Genomic DNA, 26,323 nt, shown 5'->3' on the forward strand with positions numbered 1-26,323 from the left:
ATGGTCTATTGTGCACTAAATCTAGCTGAAAAATTCACGACATTCTCAATTACCTAAATAACTGTGTTCTTACATTAAGTGACTTTTAACAAGAAGAAACCATTCTCAAGTTTTTCAAAGTGGAAAAATCAGTTCTTTTAGACTGATACAGTAACTTGAAAAGTTATAATATATTTTAACATTGTATGAGCTGAAGAATTTTCTTGCAATAAGGCATTTTTTCTACTTGATGCCTTGAAAAGAAGCTTCTTTTAAGTTCAAGTATTTTAACCAATTCCATTATCAAATGACATTTTAATAGACAACATTTTCTGAGTTGGAGTGGTTTTCAGTTAATAATTTGAAAGAGATTTATAATTTTAATTTGGCTTCTAAGTCTTGCTTGTGATCTCAAGAAACATTTGTGGACCTAACAGTATTAGGTTTATGGTTGGCCTCAATGGTCTTTAAGGGTCTTTTCTAAACTAAATGATTCTATGACTCTATGATTGTAATAAAATTATTTTTAAATTAATAAATAAAATATTTCCCTAGTTGAAAAATGTTGTGGGTTTTTTTTTTTTTAATTAAAAAAAATCCTCAAACTTTTTGTTAAGGTGATTATGAAACATAAAAACCAGTGAAGTAAAAAAACAGAAATAATATCTTGTTACTTTGAGGATTTGAAATACAGATAGTGCAGACCTCCATTTTTTCCTACTGAAGTGATAGAGGGCAGGTAGGAAACTTACCAAGCTTAATTTTGAAAGAAATTTCACAGCACTAGAATGCTGCTAAAATAAATGTACTACAGAGCGTGAAAAGTTCATGATCAACAGAAGTTGGGTTCCTTAAATAGACTAATTTTCCTCTTGCTGAACAAAAACTGTATACAGATCAAGTGACTTATGTATACATGGAGGCTGAATACTGTTTGATCGGTTAATAGAAGTTAAATTTTTCTCTGATTCCTTTTATATGATGCACTAAAATAAAAAGGGATTTCTGATGTATCTGAAGTCATGTTCAATCACTGTGGTATCGCAGTGTCTGTGAAAGGGTAGTCTTTTCCACTTGCCGGTGCACACAGCAAGTACATGCACCAATAAGTAAAGGAAACTACCCTTTCTAAATATATGCTTGTATAGGAAAAGAAAGAAAACAGCATGAGAGAAAGACCTCAGCATTCAAAGCAAAAATCCTCTGTACTGCAAAGAGCTGGGATTTCACAAGATACCAGCACTAGACAATTTGCTGTAATAAAATATGTACCAGATTACCACATTGCAGTCATGTATTTTCCTTCAGGAAGCGAAGGAGTAACTCATCTAGAGGCTTTAAAAAAATACATGAGCTCCTAGGAGAACTTGTGGCCTCCTTTATTTCTTGTCCTGTATTGTTAAAATATCTGAGCACCAAATGGTGTGTTCCTAATAGTATTGGACAGATGCACCACCTCAAGTCCTGAACTGTTACAGCCATGTCAGCACAGTCCTGCAAAACCTAAGCTCAGTAGCCCAGGCCTAGTTCTTCATAGACACTCATGTTGATCCAGCTCATTTTGCATTTGCACCAAAGCTGCTGCCATGCAGACTGCCTTGCATATCTGTACCATACTTCCAAACATTTCTGGTTACAATTATAGAGAGATGGTGGTGTATAGTGAAACCTATTCACATATTGAAATATTTTACTTAAGCTTAAAATTGTTTGTATCTACAGTGCTCATGGAAAATAATTAATATATAGGTTTGGAGCAAACCCTGATTCTAGATTTGTTCACAGACACTAGCTGAATATGTTTGCACATGCAGAATCAGCACACCCTAGAGCGCAATGTAACATTTGCTTTCTGTGTTTTCACTTTTTTTGTGGCTGAGGTACAGCTATTGCAGCAGTCTCAGTGAAAAAAGGTTAGAGAGAGGCTGATAGGCCCAGCATGCCATTTCATTCTGTCCTCTTCTGACAGGAAAGCTGTACTTTCCCCAGTCCCTTCCACACACAGCAATGAAAGATGATACTGACAAACAGGAACTGTGCTTGAGATTGAAAGCACTATCCAGAAGGCAGAAATAGCTTCATATAGGCAGAAAAATAGTAAGTCTCCTAGCATTAAAGGAAACATTGATCGTAAGTGTCTTCTATTGATTCCCTTCTGATGCCAAGAAGTCCACAAGCTCACAGAACTGAAATAAATAAGTACTTTACTGCAAGTGATTACTTCTTCATGTGACTTAAATGTGATTTGCATTCAGGCAAGCTTTGAATGATTCTAACAGCCACAGTGCCTGTGCATTGCAGATCTTCCTGCCCTCTGTCTGGGTGACATCAGCCTTTTCTTGGCTCTCTCAATATTCAACATCCTCGCAGATCTGAACTGCAGAGGAAATTGGGGGATAACCCACCAAGTTCAAAGACACAAATTAGCTTGAATAGTCACAACTTACGTGATGTCTTATGTCTTCCTGAGTCTTCAGTTACGTGGACCTAGTGAAAGGTGATATAACTACATGAATACTGGAGAATCTCATAACACCAAGGGAAGCAAGGATGTCAGAACTCCTCAGTCTGATCTTTGATAGCAAAGGACAGCTGATACACAAAAAGAGGAAAGAAGAGAGACCTAGTTAGGAGTAAAGTAATTTAAGTTTTGGTGTGGAATCTGCAAGAAGATGTCAAACTCACCTTTGCTGTGCTGAAGATATGGCCCTGTAACTACCTATATGAGGGAAAATTCCTTGCTCTACCCTCCTAGGAATAACAGAGTAGTAACAATGTGTCTGTGTCTGGTATGCCCTTACAAGTTATTCCATGGGGCCCTAAGAATGGTTTAACACTGTTATTTCAAAATAGAGTCATAGTTATTTATCTGTGACTACAGAAATGACCCTGAGCAAGAAGAAGCATTTTCATTGGATGTTCACCCCTAAGAATTTTTCCAGCCTCTCTCAGTTGTTAAACATAAACAGGAACTCTGTTGGTTCTCAAAAGACCTTTCTAGACACAGAAAAGACTGGTCGGCATAGATCCCTTTGGTAAGGGAAAACTGAAGTGTGGCACTGTGTGATGAAAAGTACTAGGATGAGATTTAATTTCTATTGTTAATCTGAGTAACTAACACAGTCACTCTCAAGAAATAGCTGCGATTTTCAGAAAAACAGAACACCACAGATACATATGAACTAGGTAGTTAGCCTGATCTTTTTTTGTGTGTAAAAATAAGCAATTCCTTTGAAGACAGTAGAGTGATAAAGATTTACCCCTGCTGACAATGTGCCCTCATGTGAATAGATTCTATTTGGCACGCCATGTGTATGTGTAAATTGAAGGACCCAGGAGCACTTTCCTGTTCTCAGAATGGATATGCACACTTGCTGTTTCTGGCTTACGAGTCAGGATCAGACTTGTGTGTGTACAGATACTCTTCCTTCAGGAGAAAGGCAGGTAGGGAGTATGAGTCAGGATAAAAGATTAAATTTCTTTCATGTTCAGAAGGGTATCAAGTCTGGATTAATAAAAGTCCAGGATGATGGATAACAGTCTGGAATATATATTGTTAGAACTGCTATGATCTCTACTTGCACTTTCTTTGGAGCTTAGAAGTTACCAAAAATTTATTTTTATATAAATAAATCTACAATATAACATGATAGTGAAACATTCACTACCACCATCCCCCCAAAACAAAACCCCAAACCAAACAACAATAACAACAAACCACCACCAACAAAATCCCAACTGTGTTTTTGCAGAGCAAATATGAAATGCTAACCTGAGTTACTGAAACAGAAGTCATAATATATTGATATGTATCTTCAAGTTAAAACTCTGTATTCTTGATTAAAGATGTCCTAGCCAGCATATGGTTCAGTGACTACAGATCATCACCCTAGAAAGTCAGTAAGGCATTTGTACTAGAAATGCTTTCACAGCAGGGCAAACAGCAAGGATATGTTATTTTGGAACAACTGGAACAGTGCGGCCTTCAGCAACAGAGCGAGGACAGGCTTTGCCGCTCTAGGTCACTTCTCCCAGTGTGTCACAACAGATGTTTTGTTACTCAGCAGCTTAAAAAAATGGTGAGAGGACAATTGTTGTAAGAATTGCCTTCTCTAGCATTGAAAACAAATTGGTTTTAAAAAAGACAGCCTGAAATCTTGCAACAAGGCAAAACAACAAATCAAGTAAAATGTGTTCTACATCCTTATTGGTATTTATATGACTGATGAGGAAACACGTACAACAGCCATGGAACTAAATTTTGCTAATTCATTTTGCAGCAATGTTTTACTCTTTGTCAAGGTGGGGGATTTGAGGTCATTAGCATGACAAAGTATCTGATGGAAGAGAGATGTATTGGCAGAAGGGCTCCGTATCAGCCATTTTGAAATGCAATTTTTGCATTTTGGAGGACAGAATCCTCAAATAGCTTCAGTGTTCACAGATAATTTACAGAGAAATGAAGCTTAGATCACCAAGCCAGAGAAAAGAACTAATACTAGGAGTCTTTGAAGAAGTCATACTGCATAATTAGGAAAATAGAAGCTTCAGATCCCTTCAAACATGAACCAGGCACTATCATTCAGTCACAGAAACTCACTTCTCAACTGAGGGCACCAAATAGATTTAAATAGACCACTCTTTGTGAGTAAACAGTCAAATAAGACATATAGATAGGCTAAAAATGTTCATTATTAGTGAAGGTAGAATTAGAAATACATCATTAAACTGATTATGATTGTCCTGGTTTAGGCTGGGATAGAGTTAATTTTCTCCCTAGTAGGTGGTATAGTGCTGTGTTTTAGGTTTAGCATGAGAAGAAAGTTGATGCTTTGGGTCTTGCCAGGCAATGTTAATACAAAATCAGGGACTTTTAATTGAGAAGACTGCAGGCACACCAGAAGCCAGGAGAGAGCAAAGCCAGCACAGCTGACCCAAGCTGGCCAAATGAGTATTCCTTAACATATGATGTCATGCTCAGTATATAAACTGAAGTTGGCCAGAGGGGCAGATGACACTGCTTGGGAACCGAGGGGCTGTTCATGTCACAGGCAGTGGGCAATTACTTTGTACATCACTTATTTTGTATGTTCTGTTGTTATTATTATAGAATCATAAAATTGAATCATAGAATCATTTAGGTTGGAAAAGACCTTTAGGATCATTGAGTCCAACCATTAACCTAACACTTCCAATCCACCACTAAAACATGTCCCTAAGCACCACATCTACACATCTTTTAAACACCTCCAGGGATGGTGACTCAACCACTTGCCTGGGCAGCCTGTTCCAATGCCTAACAACCTTTTTGGTGAAGACATTTTTCCCAATATCCAATCTAAACATCATCTGGTGCAACTTGAGACCATTTTCTCTTGTCCTATCACTTGTTATTTCAGAGAAGAGACCTTCCTTTGTTATTTTATTAAATTGTTCTTATTAAACATGAGTTTTTCTCCTTTTCTCTCTTTTGATTCTCTCCCCCATCCCACCTGGTGGAGATGAGTTAGTAGCTGCATGGTCCTAGTTGCTGTCTGGTGTTAAATCATGACAATAATTAATACAACGAAATATTTTGGCCCAAAAGAACTGCTAGTATTTTTACTTTTCTACGTATTCCAAATAACACCGATATATCTCATTGCAATGAATACAGAAGATATTTTGACTTTGTAGACATTACTTTAGTCTTCTAATCAGTGCAACTAAGCACAAATTTTGGTATGACTCCACACAGGAAAAAAGAGGAAAAAGAAAGAGTTCATTATACTGTTTCATTCTGTTCCAGTTAGTTTATTCAGAAGCATTTTGGGGGTCATTAGAAATAACAAGATCCTTTTTGAAACTTTATAGGCTTTTGCCATAATAGAGAATGAATTTAATTCTCTTACTTTTTGTGATCTTCATTAACTATGTTCAATAAATTTTAGTTGCAAACACAGTGAGTAGAATCTCTGCAAATCTCTTCCTATATGCATCTGCACAAAAGCAAATATAGAGAAGGGCTGATTGGCAGAACCTGCTGAAGCTGTTTCTACGGTCTCTGTACTGCTGAAGTGGTGTTGGTGGGGCTGAGTTCAGAGCAAACCATTGTAATGATATAGGTTTATGCCTGGAATTCTGTTTAAAATAAAAAATAATTATAAGAGCATCTAATCCGAACACCTACATGAGAAAAGCCCTAGAATTTCATCGTTATATCTGAAGTCCATGATTTATTAAGGGGGTAGGTTAGAACCTCATTAAAGGCTCATTCACATGAGTAGGTATATGTGTAATGAATCTAGCGAAGATTTTTGTGTATTGAATTATTAGGAAGAAGAAACTTTGGAAATCTTTCTCCACAAATGCACTGCACCCCATTGAAAGCTGCTCCCCATTCACAGGGGAGCCAGTGTTGATGCATACTGAAGACTTGGAAGCTGTATTTTGACATCTGACTCCCTGCAATTCACAAGATAGTGTGGTTGCTGAAGACAACTTTGAGCTTTTACCAACATTATAGAAACCAATTCACATAATTCTACCTTATTACTTAAAGACAGATGATATCTTTTCTACTTGACCAATGGAAATTTTAAAAGTAGGAGCAAAATAATTAATTAATTAATAGTAGTTGAGAAGATGAAGAATTAATCAAAGATAACTGTTTTGCGGATGGTTTCAATGCATCTTTTCATTTTCATGTTCATTACCTAAAAAACATAAAATAAAATATATTATTATTGCTTATATAAATAAATCTAGTAGGACTAATTCTTGAGCATGCTTGTCGTGCTAGAAGCATCCTGAAAATCACAAAATGGTTCACATAGTGAGATGTGACTTCTGCATGACACAGAACAGCTGTAGCATCTGTTCCAAAACAGATTGACTGAGGGTTGTAACCCTGTACTGGGTCTGGCTGGGATGGAGTGAGCTTTTTACATAGCAGTCTATAAGGTGCTGTGTTCTGCATTTGGATATCAAGCTGTGGTGAAAACACATCAATGCTTTGAGTAGTGCTGAACAGAGCTTGCATAGTGTCAAGTCTTCCTCTTCTTCCCACTCTGCCCTCCACAACATGAGTAGGGTGGGGGTGGTGAGGGACTGGGGGGTGACACAACTGGGACAGTGGACCCAAATTGGCCAAAGGAATATTATATACCTTATGACACCATGCTTAGCAATAAAAACTGAGGTGGAGGAAGAAGAAGAGTGGGAGAGGGTTGGGATGGGTTTCAAGGTGGTGGCTAATCAAACAGTGGCTGAGCTTTGGTCTGCCTGTGGGAGGTGGTGAACAATTTCTTTGGCTTCACTTGTGAGATCTTTTGGCTTTTAGTGTTGTTTTTTCCTGCTCTTTCTTTCATCGATTAAACTGCCTTTATTTTTACCTATGAGCTTTTACTTTTTCTTCCCAATTCTGCTGAGGATGGGAGTAAAAGAGAGGTTTTGTGGGTAGCTGTTGGCTGGGGTGAACCAACCACATAACCATAACATGAAAAAAGGCTGTTGGTGAGTGTGTGTACCAGGGAAAGGAAGGAAGAATGGAACCCTGTTGTTCTGATGTAAAAGGTAGTGAAATGTAGAAAAGAAAAGAAGGTGAAAAAGCACATTGTGTCTTTTATCTGCAAGAAACGATAGTTTCAGTGCATTGCTGATCACTTTGCTATGCCTCTTGCAAAGTCTCTCTTCTATTATATATCTTTTTCTTAGCATATTATTAGAATTCTCTTTGAATTTGGCAAGGTTAATCAACTATAGCCCTAAAATAGCTCAAGTATAAATGTGTCTACCTTACTATATCTTCCTTTTTTTTTTTTTTTTTTTTTTAAATAAGCTACTGAAGAGATGGATATTCCCAAATACATGTTGGTAAAAAATATATATCCTTAATATGAAATCCTTAGTATAAGTTATTACATAAAATGCTGTGCATTTGAGAACAACAGTCAATGCTTTAATTGTCAAAGACAAATAATTCACAGATCATTTAAAAGACTGAAAAGCAGAGAAGTAATTCAGAGTTAAGTTCCTGGGAGTCATTACTCCATGCTTACTCCCCTTGAGTTTTTTGCTAAATCTAGTATTAAAATGCTATTTAGTATGGAAAAGGTATTAGAGCATTTGGCCATACAAATACTTTTTGTAAAATTTCAATTATAGCACTTCTTCTATTTCAAAATGCAGAAAACTCTGAATATCAGATTTTAAAGAATATTTTATTATATTGCTCACTTGAGAAATTATTGAGAAATTATGCCCTAGGCTACCATAACATTGAAATATAGTTTCCTCCCTTCTTGCCCCCTGCTCCCCAAACCCTCTTACTGCACAGCTTGTTAAAGCACATACTGAAATAAACAGCAAAGTTTACTTTTTCTCAGGTCCCCCTAGGCTAATTCATGTCTGCAGTCCTTGAAGAGGGACAGTATTTGGTGGTACATGGTGTTACACAGTCCTGCTTTAGGGGGCAAATGTCTTCTTTCAGGATGTCTGCAGGGTCTCAGCAAGAGACGCTGCCTCGTGCGGTGGCAAGACATGGACGGTCAGCTGTCCCTGCTGGGTTTCTCCAAGCACGGCAAAGCAGGCTGACTCTTGCAAATGCAGAAGACCTCTGGCAGACACAAGCTGAACAGACACCAGGATGCCCTGCCTCTCCCGGTAGAAATATCACAGCCTTGACACTTTCCTATTATCAGACGTGAAATTGGGCTTTGCCCATACTGCTCTTCCCCCAGTGAAGCACTGTAGCTGCTGTAGATACACATAAAATTCTTTTCCTCTTTCCCTCATCTCACCACACACTTTCACTGTGCAATGAATAAATAACATTTGAAAGATTAATAGCAGACTAATTAATTATAAATTTTAGAACTTGATTCTAAAAATACATCATTTTTCAGCTTAGTTGTTAGATTGTCTTTCATAAGTAAACTGTTACATAATGAGATTATTAAGTTTATATTCAGCTAGTTCTAGCTATCATATGTTCTAGCACACAAAATGATCAAGGTTTGGCTTGTCATAACCATCAATGAGAAATGCTTTTATTTTAATTCTTTTGCATCTTGTCTGCACCTACATATTTATTCTCTGGGATATGTGATCACTAAATACATCTGAACTGAAATTCAGTGATGGTTCTCCAAAACAGATTTTTACATTTGACTGAATATTTTGTTTTCCTGAGGAGCAGAAATATCAAAATATATACCTGTGGTAAATGCTGGTATATCAGCACTACTTATATCAATCTTTACTTAAAGAATATTAAGACTTCCGTGAGAAGAAAGGCATAAGAAATAGCACGGAGTAGCCAAGCTGTCTTGTATTCTGTGTCATTGCGCATCTAATAGCATATTTTATAAGCATCAGAAACAAGACCAGCACAGCATAAAGCTATAGATCTACTGAAGTGCAAACGACAGCACAAAGCTGTATGTCTACCAAAGTGTAAAGTAAGGTGATAGTGCCTTTATCTCATCTAGGAATTATTCATTGGAAAATCACATCTGTGCTGGATTCCACATAATCAGACAATGCCTACTGGCTTGCTGCTTCTGAGAGCTGCTCGAATTCATCTAGACAAAAACATTATATTCTCCAATGGTGTTTCACAATACGTCTCTTTGAGTTTGATTTGACATCACTGAAGACAATTAAGTAACATAATCACTTGCAGTAATGTGATATGAATTAGGTCCTTGACGAGGCAGAAAATATAATGATACTAGATATGTCAAGAAGACGAGAGTAAAACACAAGACAAGTTTACAGAAATTAAAAATTAAAGTCATCCACTATTATCACTACTTGTAATGCTAACATGCCTACCTATTGACAAAAGAACCCAAACCTCAACTACTAGCACCTTACAGTTATTTTATCGCAAGTTACTTGTTTCATATTCACAAAATTATCTTCTTTATATTATAGACATGTGCATTTCCAATGATCTCAATGGGATACTCTCCTGAGCATGATAACTCATACAACTGTACTTACTCATTACAGTTTTTAATTAACCAGATTTTCATAATTTATTTACCATAAATTAATTAAACTAATGAAATTGAAAAATGATGAAGAATGTACACAATCTTAAATTAGACATTAATGACAATTAAAGATTATATGTTAGAACAGGTAGAAGTCATACAAACAATTCTAACAAAGGATGTGATACTCAAGTAGTAACAAATTAAACTGATAAATCAAATTAGTATTATCTCACAGTGAAACATTTTATCTATACTAATCTCTTCTTCTCTGGAAGGTGATTTTATTATCAGCACAGAACATTAATTCTTAATAAAAGCCCTATCAATCTGCTGATCAGGATTTATTTTGGTCAAAATATGTTCCAATCTATGGTACAATCACAGATATTTCCAAACTAAGAAATTTTGACAGATTCATTACTGAAATAAAAACTGAAAGTTTCCATGTAGGTCATGAGGATTCAAAGATATATTTTTTTTTTTTTCAAGAAGGAGAGTCAGTGTGAAAACTTTCCCTGCAAAAGACAATGACATTTACTGAGTTCAGTTTTGAGCCATGCTTTAAAAGCAGTATGAAAGGAGTCACAGATAACTGCATTGTGTGTTTGCTCCTATATTTGTCATATTATTATCTCTTCCCCACCCCTGCAACTTCTTCCTCAGTTTTAATGCGAATTCCACTTACTTTCGCTTCCTCTCCTCATACATAAAGGGGGAAAAGATACACCAATTCTGCTATTTTTTTCTTAGTAATGACTCACCTGGATGAATGAATATAAATGTTCAGGAGCAAAATCAGATTAGTTGAGTTACTAGGAAACTAAATCAAGCAAGATAATAAATGACAGCATAAGCCTCAAAAAAGGTTTATCTTCTGGCTTCTCCAGAACGTCAAGCTGTCAGAAGTAAAAACTGGCTACAAAGTTTCTTACAGACTTGAATTATCTGAGTGTAACTTTATATTATCAAGACCTTGCATGGTAAATGTGTTGAAAAGAAAGATATTTACTGACTGATGAGTTTGTCATGCAAAGTTCACTTGGTTGTCTCACTTAGTAAATGGAAACTCTTTTTTTGGAGAAAATAAACAAACAAACAAACAAACAAACAAATAAACTTGGAAACCTTGTTTTAGAAGACAAAGTCTTGGAAATTCTGTTTTTAGGTCGACAAGTTGAAGAAATTATTAAAAATAAATCTGATGCAACTTAGTGAAGGAAATATGCAAAATGTTATATTTGACTTAGCTTGACTTGTTAAAAGCAAGTTTCTCTTTTAGTGAATTTGCCTGTCAGCTAAAGCCTTCTTATTAGCTGCATTTTCCTGGAAAGTCAGATACATGTTTTGGTAGACATAGCAATGGAATGTGAGGTCACTCATGAGGATGGATGTACATCTCATGAGAGGGGCAATGAGAAACAAGTGACCAAAAACTGACCAACTGAAGTATTCCATCCCATTCACATCATACTTCATATAAAAGTGGGAGATCACGAGGATCTCATCCCTTTTCCTTATGGCCGACATTAGGAGAGGACCTTGCTAGTCGTCCCTGTGAACTGAGGCCTAGTGACAGACTGAATCCAGCTCCGGTTGGCTGCAGAGTCCAGTTCAAGACTTTGGGTGCCAGCCCTACATCTGTCAGAGCAGTTGCTGAGACTTTCAAGATTGGTTTTGTATATTTTGTATTATTTTCTCTATTCTTATTGGTATCATTAGTAAAACATTTTTAATTTTTCCAACTCTCTTCTCTCTCTCCTTCTTTCCCTCCCAATTGCTTGTCCTTAGTGGGAAGCGGGGAGAGGGAGGGGCTGAAGGGGGAAGTGTGGGGAGAGGGGGTTAACAATACATCTGCCACGGTTTTATTGTTACCCCGCAATCAAAACCTTGACACCTTCCCATAAGAAATATAAACAATATGGGAGATAGAACTAATTAATTATTATACTTATCAGAAAAAGTGAAAGCTCTGGCTTTTTAAAGTGAAAATGAGTTAAAGATTTAGATATTCTACATAAAAAGATGGGGGAATAATCTGTTATCTGGGTTCACTGAGAATGAGAGGAGTATTCAGGAATGCAATGCAGAGCAGAAGATATTCATATTTCTACTGTAAAGCACTAAAATAGACTGCTTACAAGCATTATCAACTTTAGTGGCTTATTTAAAAGCAGTTACACAAACAGCTGTTAGAAATGGATTAGACATAGTTTGCCTTGCCTGGGGGTAGGTGGAGGGATTAGATTAAGTCTTGCCATTGCTACTGGCTCTGGTTTTTATGTTCTTTAAGAACAGAAGTCCAAGGCCAAATGAATTAATGGAGAAACTAAATGTAGGTCAGATGCTGGTTTTTTTTCATTGTTTTGTTTGTTTGTTTGTTTTCTGCAGCCAAATATTCTAATAACTTGCCTGGAAGTTAAAGTGCATGGATGTTTCAGAAATGGAAACCTCAAAGGTCTTTGGGAATACTTGCAGAGAAATAGTAGAATGAAACCATTAATGTAGCTGTCCTTAGGAGATGCAGTAACTGTGCAAGAAGGAAATAAGGAAAGCTCACCTTTAGAAAGCTCAGTTATCAATGAGATGGAATGACCAGTCCATAAACGCTCCTCTGCAAGAGAGGTCTCAGGCTCCTACAGACATCACCAATGGCAGATACAAATCTAGCTCATGTACACAAAAGTGTGTTAGCCTCCAGTAAGGACATGGTCATTAATTAGTAAAATGAATCTAAATTAGCTTTAGTTGATTTTTGAGGGAGAAAAGGAAAGCAGATTAACATCCAACTTTAGATGATTTGTCATGGCTTTCCTGGGCCTCTCTGCTTAAGGAAGTCTTGAATGTAAAAGCAATGTCAGGAGAGAACAGAAAGAGACTGCTGGCTACTGAGACGATAGGGAAATACTGCTGTGGGATATCTGCATGTGTTGGTTTCTATTCAGGATGACTTAGTAAGAAAAGGGGAGGTGGAGAATGATGTAGAAGAGACAGAGACATTTTTTATTGAAGATCTTGGTCAGCCTGAGAGATTTTTTTTTTTCCTTCCCTATAAAGTACATTATCTTATACTACATTAAAATAATTGAGAGTTTTCATACACACCAAACTTGCTCCTTCAGTTGGCCATAGAGGCTTCTCCAAAATGTGTTACAGGCCACTAAATTCAGGATTGTGCTTTGAATTAACCTCTAATGGAATCTAATATTATTCGGTGATTACAGAGAGAATACAAGGATCTTAACCAAAACATTAGCCTTTGTGAATACCCTGTATGATCATTCCAGTATATACGTGTAACTAAATCTTAACAAAACTTCTTTTTATTAAAACACCAGTGGCAGATAAACACCTACTGTCTAGGGCACCTACTTTTTAAGCTTTCGTTATCACAGTCCAAGGTACTTATGATAGTTCACAACACATATGGACTGTGCCTAAAGTCCTAGGCTGCAGTGTGCTACAATTGATGATTACACTGTGTTTTATAATTCAGGATGGATAAAGGATTTTTATGTTATTATTGTAGAATTTCTTTGCATTTTTTTAATATTTTACTCAAAATGCTCTGTTTAACTTTAAGGAAATTATAAAACAAATGTTTATTCCCACAATAAATTTATTGTATTGCAGGGCAAATAGGACTTGAGAAGTTGAGCTTATTAGCAGTGGCCAGAGATCCTTATAGTTGGGAATATTCTCCTGCAGTTTCCTTTCTCTAGTTTGTACATGCAACTGAGAGATGGGAAGTAACGTTATGCACCAAATAGGAGCTGTGTCACCTGTCTTCATTTTATGTGTCAATCTACTACAATAAAATTCAGTTACACTGAGTAATTGTTATAGCATGGACCTGGAGGATAAATATGATAACAATATTAACTTTAATTGCTAAGAAGTTTTGAAATCCAAAAGACTGACTTAAAAAAAAAAAAAAAATTATTTACCTCTTCTTTTATTTTTTTTATTTCTCAACACTTCAGCACAATAAAATTGATATTTGGAGACTTCAAAATCTTCTTTGTATCTTCTTGTTTTTAAACTTTATACAAAACATATAATTCAGAATACCTCATTGTTCAATTTCAGCAGAGTTCTGACATGTTATATCTATTTAGGGTCTTTCCTTTAGCATCTATTTAGTTTAGTTATATCAGTTACAGTAAAGAAGATGGAAATAAGAGAAGTTTTTTCACAGACCTATATGTTTCAGAGTTCAAAAACTTTAAAAAATTAGAATCCAAGACAACAACAAAGGAAAAAAAACTTTTTTTTTTTTTTCCCCAATGGTTTTGGTTGGGAAGATGTTATTTTCCTTTTCTGAAAAAGAAAAAAAAAAAGTGAAAATTTATCTTTGCAGAGCATGCTACCAGATTTCTAGCCATTCATAAAGTTCTAAAGACTCCATAACAGTATGTCTGGCTGCAAAGAAGAGAAATGTCCTCCCTCAGTTGTCTTTTTCTATAATGCTGATTTATACATTTCCAGAATGTGTAACTCTATTCATGGTGAGAGCTTAAGAAGTAAACCATGCAGAAAATTATCTAATGAAAAGCAAAGATACAGAACAGGGGTCTCTGGTCCCAGCTTTGTAACAGTCACTAAGGAAAATGCAACACACAGTTGCTGAGACCCCATAGCAAACCAGGTGTCGATCCAAGATCCAGATTAGCTGCCTGCTTCCTCAGCCACTCTCCTCTTCATCTGCTGAGGGATGGGGAGCTGTGCCAGTCTTGCCTGTGCTGGGCTTAGTGTGAGCTGAGATGTCCCAGCAGCCAAAGGATAGCTCAGAACAATGTTAAATGCGACTTTTGTCCTCTAATCCACTTGTGTGCTACAAAAGGTAGACTTTATAGTATTTCTTTATACCACACAAAAAGCTCCAGCAGGTGCTGGAGTGGTCCTCTCCAAGCATTCCTGCAACAGAGATAGCTAGCTCCTTTTGCAGACTTTGGAGGCATTCTTCCATGGCCCTGGCTTTTGATGCCTGCTTTCCAGCCATGTTTGGGTTTTTTCCTGCTACTCCTGTTTTTTTCTGCATAGGCTTAATGTTTGTTTAGTTGCTTTCATTTCATCGATTTTCCTGTAGAACAAAGTCTATGTTTGTCTTTATGCAAACTTACACATGTATTCATGAAAATCAAAACCTATAGTAAAAATGAAATTGCAAGAACTTAAATAAGGAAAAATCAATCACTTTCTAGGGAAAATGTCTACCTACACAATGAGAACAGATTTTTGGGGAGAAATAATAGATTTGTTTTTTTCTGATAATCACAGAAGATTGAGATGTATTTTATAGGTTCCTTACTGGCCAAAAAAAAAAAAAAAGTTAGAGACAAAGACAAAACGTAGATGCACTCAACTCCTAATTCTCCAAACTGAAGTGGAAAATATTATCAATGTGGGAAGATTTAGCTCACATTTGTGCAATGCTGGAGAAATGTTGGCATATATACTTATTTTTATTCCTAAAGATGATGACATAGGGTAAAAATATATTTTTTTAAAATTTTTATTCTTCATTGAAATGAAAAAGGAACACAGAAAAAAGAAAAAAGATTTGAAAAATAATTATATCAAAATTGTCATGGCTGCTTTTCTTGTAAATTAAAACCTTCTGCATACCAGAGTCTTTGTCAATACATATATCTCTCTGTACAGTGGATGACTATTAGTGAACATGTTCATTATATTGAGAATTAATGTTTTGTCCAGAGTATTTCAACCAGAACTGCTAAAATTATTAGTTTTATATTAAAATATGACATCAGGAAATATGCATGCAAACCAAGAACACATTCTGAATGCTCTGTAAGTGCTTAAAATCTAATACTTTTTAAAAATTTTGCTGATATAGTAGTTTAAAATATTCTTCCAAGGGAAGAAGAAATCTAAAATATGCTCCCAAGAAAGAACAAACATGAATTATTGGTACAAAAGGGGCCTCACATAAATTCCAAATATTGTATAATCTCTTCAGAGCAGAGGTATTTATGGTAGGTTTGCCTACCAGCAGACATAATGGATCTTGGATAAAAGTTGCTTCGGAGTGCTTTCATGACATTACTGTTGAGAAAATGACAACACTATAGCCTTACAGACTAAAATTCATTTTCTATGTCAAAGTTTTGATTCTAGAACCCATTAGTATGTAGGATGACCCATTGTAAAAACAAAAATTAAAAAAATAAAAGGAAAATATTCCAATAAGTTATACTGATTTATATTATGTGCATGCCAAGCCCCTTCCAGACGTATACAAAAGGAATTTTGCAGAGAAAGCAAACCAATTTTTCCTTGTGTTTTCATTTGCATTTCATTTAATCTTGAATGACTATATGTTAGTTCAGTCAGAATTCCATGTTTTATTGAACTTTATTATTGATCGCACAGGAGACCTGAGATGGATTCACAACCAGCCCTCGACCTTTCGCTTTTGAAGAGAGCTACATCGCTTCCTCTTTCTTTTCTCTGCCTACAGTCTGATTCCCTTCGTGACTGTAGATTCTTCTTCTACCTCCTCCCACCCTTCTTGGTGCCCACTTCCTATTCTTAAGCACATTAAGGATATTTGTTTGGAAGAAATGTACATGGGGAAAAAACATACTCTTAAGAGACCTACTTAATTAGAAGCTCCTCCGTTTGCTATAACTAGATGAATTCAGCTATAGCCTTTCTTTTCCACCTTGAAGAGTATATTGCTAACTGGGGAGTAGAGTATAAAAATAAAATAGGTTTAAAAGTGTAGATAAGATATCATCATTGTTTGGTAACCAGGCATTTTTATAATCCACATGGAAGGTTAAGCTATAATAATAATTTGGCTATGGTCATAGGGTTATAACTGTAGAGATAGATTTGATGTAAGTGTAAATAAGTTATTTTTCCATCCATACAATATGCTTATGTTCTTACCAAATATATGTAGTAATGATTGGAGAATGATCACATATATAAAGTAGATAAAAGAAGTGGTAGAAGGCTATTTAAGGATTTTGTGTGCACGTGTGTGCCATTTTCTCTGGGTTTTATTTAGCATATTGACTAACATAGTAAGTTAAAACCACAAAAAACGTGTTTCATAACAGAGTAAAGCAGGTATGACTCATCACTGTGCATTCACAAAAGACAGTTTTTGGAGTTTTAAAAGTAATGGTGATTTTTAACTCATTATTTTTTTCTGGATTAACTGTGATTAACTCTCTATAAAAAGATTGTACAGTGACTAATGAGAGACAAACCAACAAATAAACTAAAATAAATCCTAAATGATAAATGTTAGGAATGTATCTAAACTTAATTAATCTCATCCACAGCACAATTTCTGACTCAAATTTTCACTGTAGCACTTTGTTCATGTTGACTGAATGCAGAAAGTGGGGATAACAGGAGCACATGGAAGTTGGAATCATTGCTTCTGGGTCTGATATTTAGCTTAAAAAAAGGTAGGTTGTAGAATTAAGTTGCAGGAAAAGTTCTGCTCTGTTTCTGCAATTCTATGATGGAAAGTGCTTGCTTGTTGTGTGGAAATGATACATGCATGGATGGAACTGCTGGTAGATACTGCAATGGTTACATCAGAGGTTTCATTATAAGATCCTAGCCAACCCACCATGGACATAGCTAAGCTAAATTTTTGTAAACCTACAGAAATTTTCTGGTAATGGCAGAATTACTTTGTTGTCACTACCAAAATATAGACAAATTAAGTAAACTTTAGGCAAAAAATAATTTCAGCAAGAGAACTACATGCCTAGTAAAGTTACTAGCTGAAAAGTATGTAATATAATGGAAAATCTCATAGTAGATTTCACTCTTTTCATCAACTTTAATGATAATTGCAAATAAATGATAGAAACAAGGTAATTACCTTAAAATCCTATTGGCAGTGTCAGTGGAAAAAGGTTTTACCTCTCAATTTTCTGAAACAAACTTCATGTTGGTCTTGTACATGCAATAGATTTTACCAGAATGTCCATCATTATATACTACGAAATGGTCAGTTCTGCACTACTAATCGCCTACACATACTGTGCACTCATCTTGTTTTGCTGTATTTCTTCTTGTTCTGATTTGAAAGGATGAAAACTTAGTCTAACAATTAATGTAGCCATGTTTATTATACTGGGATTACTCATGTGATTTGAGTTATTAACTTGTTTAAAGTATTTGAAAATCTAAAACTTAAAACTGCAAGAAAAATGTCTTCATGCTGGAAATGAAATTGTACAGCCTCTTTTTTCAAAGCTCATCAAGAATAATGATGTATCAATGGTACTATTACAAAAGCACTTTCACCTTAATTTTTTCCTTACATCTATATGTCATCTTTCATCTTCAACATAGATGTGCATTTGTGTACAAGAATTTTGCTTTCTGTATTTATTCTGTAGTCAAAACAGTGGGAGCCTGGTCCATACCTAGAGATTCTATATGTTGTTCTTTCATCTATATAGCACAAATAATGAGTGAAATAAAACTGAATGATAGACACTATTTACCCAAAAACTTGAGATTTTATGCAGATGAAACTTTTCTAAGAAGAACACAGGAATTTTTCTTCTTTCAGATGCTATCATTGATGTCTGAGAGAGAAGCAAAAATCAACCCTTGTTACATGTTTGTTTTACAGGTAAGAGTAAGCTGAACACTTTAACCTTGTTGATATCTGGCTCTGTCATACAAATCCACTTGTGTTCCTTGCACATAATGTATTGGCTAAACTCAAGTATAGCTTTATACACAGTCTATCTGGCAACATTTCATAAAACTTATAACAGAGTTGGATAAGTGGCATTAGTTTTGATCACAAAAAATACTGAGCCAAATTCTCAGATATTGTAAGTCCACATTTTTCAGTGGAAATATGCTGATATACATCAAAGAGCCCGGCCCACAGCTTATGCTAGATGTTACATTCCTGTGCCATGTAACCGTCTATTTCACAGCTAAATGGTGCTTCGTGTTACTACCTAACTATCAAGGAAGGATATTTGAAGCTCATGACACTTCTGTGAAATATCTTAGTTGAACTATATGGTAGATGAAACTATTCAGGTTAATAGTTTATACAGGAGCCAACAGGACTTCTTGCCCTGGCTGGCACTCTCACAGTGTGTGATATGACCTATCTTTCTGGCATAAACACCCTGTCAAAACTCACTCATCCAGCTGGTAGGTGCAATTTAGCCATCCATAAAACCTTTGTATAGGGACTAGCAGTGGTCAAGTCTCCTGTGCTCTGTCCCCTTGCTCAGCTGGATGCTGACCTGCAAATAGGTCCAAGGAGATTAGTAATAGTTTGTAAGTTTTTCCTTGATTCCTTAGGACAAAATCTGGTCCATGAAATTAATATTGCAAAGCTCAATTATCAGCAATGTTTTCCCCCCAAAGCTGTGTTTTAATTGCTGTTTGGGTTTTGAGTTGGTCTCTTTCAGGTTTCATTTCAAGAAATCCAGATGATATGTGTAATCTCTTATTAACGCACTGGGAAAATGTAATTCTCAAATATGGTTTTGCTCAGGTCTGTTTTACAGATGGCTAAAACATAAATTAACTTATTTTTCTTTGCTGGTACATTTATATAGTTCAACAATACACCTTCCATCTCAAGAAAGGTACCTGTAAGGCTTTGTTCTGCAAAGAATGCATGCATTTAAAAATTAACAAAGATTTCAGATGCCAAGAATATGTTCTGCCTCAGTACATTAGTCTCTTAGTTATCTTTTACAGAAAAGCCTGAAAACTGAAGAAAAACCTGCAAGCAAAGAGCTTTGTTCCCTGGATATTAGCTGCAGAGAGATGTGAACTTGTTCAGAATAACTCGACAAGGTTGCACAAGTAAAGCATCAGAGGCAATAGATGGCACTCTTAATCCATTGTGCTGAAAGTACTGCCAAAATATCAGTATCTCTTGCCCCTCACCCACCAAGTCACAACTATCTTTCAGCAGGTTGTACGTCAGTGTACAAACATATTTGAAAAGTTCATTTTGGAGGTATTTTCTTCCTACAAGCCTGGCTTGATTTACATCAATCCTGCTATCCCTGTAAATGGATATCAAGGTGAGGACTGACAGTATCAAGAAGTGGATGGTTTCCTTGCAGATAGCTCAGGGGGACACTGCAGGATTGTTACAGCATGAATATAGTGTTTGGCACTGTGGATATCCAGTCTGATGAGCACATCCTGGGTCCCCACATAGATAGGTACACTGCAAACCCTTCTGGACTGATTTCCCCTGCATGGTTCACAGAAAGAGAGAGAAGACATGCATCTTGTCTCCTTTGCCTCTTGCCTGGATGGTCATACAGGAAGGCATATTTGCCTTCCTTCCTTCCCTCAAGCAAGGTGCTTATGTAAACTGAAAAAGAAAAAAATTGCTATAGGTTATGACGAGTTTCTGTGCTTTCTCTCATAAAATGCTGACTACAGGATGGATCCCCAAGGCATCTATGTTTGAACAGTGATTTTCTTGTCCTGTTTGTATGCAGAGGCTAAGGTTTTCTTCATTCCTGTGAAATGATACCAAGAAATAAAATCCTGAAGGAAATGTCTTCCTTCACCTGCACTTTTACAGGGAATAACATGGTTAGAAATCTTACACAGGATTGCTAAGGGGCTTAAATAGTTAATAAATCAAATAAATCACAGATGCTACAAGCAGCTGCAGGCTTAATCTCCCACTGGTAGTTTGTTCTTCCATCCTCTGCGCACAGAGCTGTAGAGCCACTGGTACAACTTCCTTGTGCTTTCTGCAGTGTCTCATGCAATTGAATCCCAGAGAATTTGTGTCACTAGTCAAGAATACATTGAAACAGAATGTGCCTTGTTGTCATAACCAAACTCTGGAGCATGGAATAAGTCTACACGACTCTTGCCAGAGATGTCATACTATCCTTATATATTGATGTACCATAGACTAGAGTGTATGCTGTGAAGTGTTGTCATAGATGCTGGATGGATGGGAAAAACACTTCTAACCTCCTGACAGACAATAAAATTTTATATCTGAAACTCCAACATGCTTGATTATTATTTACAGGAGCTCCTTCTAAAATACAGCCAAGGGATTTCTGGTGACAGAATTGCCTTGGAACAATACAGTCTACCTTTCTGTTGGCAAATACAGATGTTCTAGGAGAATTATCAGAACAAAATACACTTATGCAAGGTTGTTAAGGGTAGTTGCCCTTGTTAAACAAAGCTGATGAAAGCTGTGTATGAAGAAGAGAAAGAATAAAAAGTGATTCCGTGCATTTCAGGATTTTATTTAATTTTCTCATGGCACTGCTAATCAGCTTCAATTGTTAGGCCAAATTTGCAGTTTCTTCTGTTTTACTATGGCAATGAGAAATTGCTATTTGTAGACAAAACTTTAATAAATGTTTCATAAAATGAGCAGAAACAAATGTCTGACAAACTGTTTTGATTCTTCCTTGATTTTCCAAATACGGAGTTTGATCTTTGCTGTATCTAAGTTGGGAAGGGGTTGTGCACAAGGTTACAACCCTAGATTTCAGACCCATTATAGCTCAGACAACTTAGCTGAATTTACTGTGGTCACTGAAAGGGGTGCATAACACTGTGATTAATTTTGTTGACTAGGAAACAAATGTAAAGCCATTGAGAATGGTGAATTAAAGCAAGCAATGAAGAATGTATCAAAAAATAATTATTTACTTTCCCTTTTTATAGTTCTTATGGAATATTTGCTATGTCAAATACCTGAGTACTTTAAATACTCTGACACCCAAATCCTTCAAAGTAAGTGAAGGATCATCTTGTGATGAGATTTGAGTGGAGAGAAGATGTGAGTGCAGGGTATAAGACTGTGCTCACAGAAGATTGTGGAAAAATTACTTTGCTTCTTTGATTACTGAAACAATTCCAAAATGTGACATGAATAACAAATATTGTGTGCATGACTATACAGCAGTCTTGTAACTTGTTGCCTAAACATTTTTCTCAATGTTTTCTGCAGAACAGGATGTTTTGCTGATTTCTGTTTGTAAAAAACAACGTTTTTTTCATTACTTTGTCATGATTTATGTTTTGTATATACAAGCCAATGGCAACATGCACTGGTTTGAAGGTACTTCAGGTTGCATTAAACTGCACACAGGATGAGTAACTTATTCCAAGAATACAACTGAGAAGTGAGTATCTGGTTCAAATCTATGACAAATCAGTGGTTAACATGTCTGTCTCTAGACAGTGATACCAGCTGTGTCATGTAGAAAATTCCGTTTGTCACACTGTTGGTATTAATTTTGGTATGTATTTCTATATACTGCAGTTTTACAGCCAGTAGATTCAGCAAAAGCTCCTGACTTGTTTTCTTCTACACTTGGATGGCATGACACAAGTGGGAAGCAATTTATTTTAATTGAAATATGTCCTTAAGTTTTAATATACAAACTTTGATTTTTCATAAATGAATCAGCTTTTAACCAAGTCTTCTGGATAACAGTGAAGAACAGATACCAAAAGATAACAACAACGACAAACCCAAACAAAATCCCCAATATAAAGAAAAAAGAAAGAAGGAAGTACATACCAATAGAAGACAACAGAGGCAGAATGATCTCTGGACCGTGAGGAGGATATACACTCAGCCTTGTTGTTTCATAAAGTACAGAATCTGCCTTCACCCCATAAATCATATCTCTGTGTTTTTATTCCCTTTCTGCATGTCTTTAATTACTAAGAAAATAAGGAGAGAACAGGATCTGGATAGAGCATAGAATTATTTCTCGCCATGATGAACAATATTAATATCTTGCAAGAAAACTATATGATAGACTGTTATCTCTAATGACTGAACTGCTGTATAGTTCTGAATAATGAAAAAAATCTAACACTAAAATCAACACTGCTTTGTGAATAATTTACTAACAGTTAACAGCTAAATTAATTGACTCTGTGTGTGTGCCCTGAATTGTTCACCGAGCTCTCCCAGTTTGTCTGCACATTTGTTATTAAGGTCTAATTAGCTTCATAAGCGTAATTCTAAATCAGAGTTTGGTTAAATGAAATCCAGTAATAGAGTAGCTTCAAAGTTTTCAGCAAAACATTTTAATCTTAAAAATACCAGTTATTGAAATGAAATAACATTTTGATGTAGAAACATATCAAGTTTGATTAAATAGCCATATGGAAAGTCTTCTCAGGTTCAGGATAAAGTTTTTATTCAATAAAAAATGGAGATAGATTGATAGAGATAGATATATAGATAGACGATAGATGATAGATAGATAGATAGATAGATAGATAGACAGACAGACAGACAGACAGAGGAAAGTAGGAATGAGCTCTGAACAATGTAGAGAAGGGACATTGTAAGTGGATCTCCCACATGCTGAAGCCCCCTGTTGATTTACCACTCTGAGTGGAATATTAAATTATAAACAGAAAGTAATAATTTTATTTAGTCTATTACATCCATCATTGAAAGATAATGATAAACTGTCTGCCCACAAACTGTAAATGACCAAAAATAAATATACAGGTTATTGGCCAGTTTGGGGAGAGGTGGGACAGGGGATGGTTTGTAGTTTTAAAATCCAAATAATAAAACCACCCCTGAATGTGTTTCTAAGATCATCATATCAATGCAACTTTATTAATCAAAATGAAAGACATAAAGTTAATTATTAGAAAACAAAGACAGTTAGTTCCATCCATGGCTAAGAAAAAGGATACCTACAATTATATACTTTTCCAGGCATGTTCAAAAATATAATGTTCTGCTTTTTCAGGAGTAACTAGTTACTGTAGCTGCTGAGTATCTTCTGTGTGGGTCCTATAACTTTAATGGACTTCCCTACACCCTAGTGTCACCAGAAAATATTCTGTATTATGAGCTATACCTACCTTGAAATCTGGAAAAAAAATATGAGCTGGATGGTAGCATGGTCTGCAGCACTTGGTTTATGAGAGTGTCCTTCTAGCAAACTCCTGTATGTCAGCATGAAAATGGAAGTAACATTTCTTTACTATCCTTGAGACATAGATCAAACAATATTGTCAAAACAGAGGTTTCTCTGTCAAACACTCCTTTGATCCTACTGGAGACTGTGCTGCTGAGCTTGTGTATCCGTCAGACCAGAGGATGTACCTTAGTATATTTTGTTGAACTGTTTTGTCTATAGGTTTTCATACTGTAACCATGGCATTTATTAATATCATTGTACAAGGTGGTTGTTACAGCTGTGTGTGTGTAGGTGGGGAAGGACAACACACTGCTCTTTTTTTTTTCTCAAGGATGAAATTCAGTTACTGGATAATTTTCAGAATATAGCTCTATTTGTACATAGTAAAGCTTCTTTTTTTTTTTTTTTTTTTTTTTAAATAAGAAGATGTCTTCATGTGTAATTGAAAAATTATCAACTTATCAGTCAGAACAGGAAAAATATTTCCATCCTTTTAGTAACCGGCACTATGTATGTATGTCTTGCAGCAGCCTAAGATAGACAGGGACAGCGTGTTATTCACTAACACTAGCACACATTTTTATATTGGTTTGACCATAGTGACACAATTTCTATTTATTTTTTGCCATATCACTACTAATATAAAAAAAAATAACTGTGAGAAGAAAATAATACACATTGGGGCTTTTGACACGATCATACAGTGAGAACAAAAGTAGTATTGTCTGTTAAGCAAAATAAAACAGCAATTTTGGTGATAGAATAAACTACTTGAGCTTCAAGACCTCAATTAACATATGAAAGAAGTTAGCTAAAAATGAATGTTTTCAGTAAATAGACAATACTGCTGTGTTTGCATTTATATTTTTTTTCCAACTGTGGTAGACGAGTGGTGTTGGTAAGTGGTTACATATGGATGATGGTACATAGGCTGTGACATGTCCTGGGTGCTCAATGATCCCAATCTGGAAACTGGGCAGAGGATGTGTGTCTCTCTCCCAGGACTCTTGCTAACATCCTGTGGATATACACTCCCTGTGCTGGCAGGTGGGAACTGGGGAGAAGATCTACAAGGAAAGAAAGGAGTAGGGACTGTTGGTAGACTTTGCCTTCAAGTGGAAATAAGATGCAGCTGTCCAATGAAACTGAGCCATGGGAGCACTGTGGTCCACTGCCTAGGGACTGCCTTTGTGCTGATGCCTCTGTAAGGTGTATGAAGCACAATTTTCCTACTTGAGGATGCTGAAATTTTTCCAGCAGACTTATGACTTCCAAAGATTCTCGGTACATGGTGCAACTAGGAAGAGATATGACTGCATTTCCCCAAGGTAACAGGCAGCTGAGATAGCATTTGAGATATTTGCCTCTTTCAGTATTTTAGATTCCTAAGAGAGTATTTGTAAAGTCTGGAAAACACACATAATGCAATTACCTGAATCACAGCAGTCTTTTCAATGACATCTGCCCAATTCTAGCTCTCAGATGTTTTAATGAAATAACAAAGCAGTAGGGACAAAGTGCATTCCTTTGTCTTGTAACAGTGACAAAACAAAAATCTGCTTTAATCTGTAACTCAGACTGTGTTTTTTGTCTTGGACCAGAGCTAACAACCAAAATTAGATTCAGCTGTAATGTATCTGTAAAAGAGCCTTCAAGGAAACCTATAGGATTTCTCCAATGTGCAAACATTTTTCTAGTGACAAAATTTCTGCCTGTGTAGCTCAGACTACGTAGCCCTGCTGAATATGGCTGGAGGCTTGTTGCTCGCTGATGGATGCTGCAAGGACACTGGCTGATAATATTGTACTGTGATGGTAACGTGTTTGTGTATTAGTCCTTGCAATACAGTAGTTTTCTGCAGAGAAAAATATATTCTTTATGATTCTTCTTCTTCTCAAGGAATGAGAAAGAATCCACAGTGGTCTCAGTTTTCTTGCTTTTTTCAAATGTATGTTTAGAAGGAAAATGGATCTAAAGAGGAGGGTGGGATATCATATGTCTTGTTTCACAGGCATAGAAAACTTCTATTTTCCTTAAGCTGTTCACGTTCAGTCTTTTCCCACTGAAACTGTGTAACTGTGTTAATGTGATCTTGCAAGTAACTTATTTTTTAAAGGAAAAACATACTTTTTTTTTAAATTATTTTTTTAAATTTTTTTTTTAATCTTGTCACATTTTTTGGCCGATGGTTCTGGCATTTGGCTTATGAAACTAAATATGCGGTTTCAAACTGCTTTCCAAAGCAAAGGTATCTTTGGTTTTGCTCCTCAGTTATTGGGGTGAGACACTATTTGCTGCAGCATGGCTCATCAATTTCTTATTCACTTTTTCAATTTTTCTTTTTCAAATTTGAACAAAATCATGTTAACCACTGCTACAAGACCCTGCAGATCTGATCTAGTATATAAAATACCACTCTTCCCTGAA

This window comes from Streptopelia decaocto, assembly GCF_964273445.1.
Source record: "Streptopelia decaocto genome assembly, chromosome: 1".
Classification (NCBI taxonomy): domain Eukaryota; kingdom Metazoa; phylum Chordata; class Aves; order Columbiformes; family Columbidae; genus Streptopelia; species Streptopelia decaocto.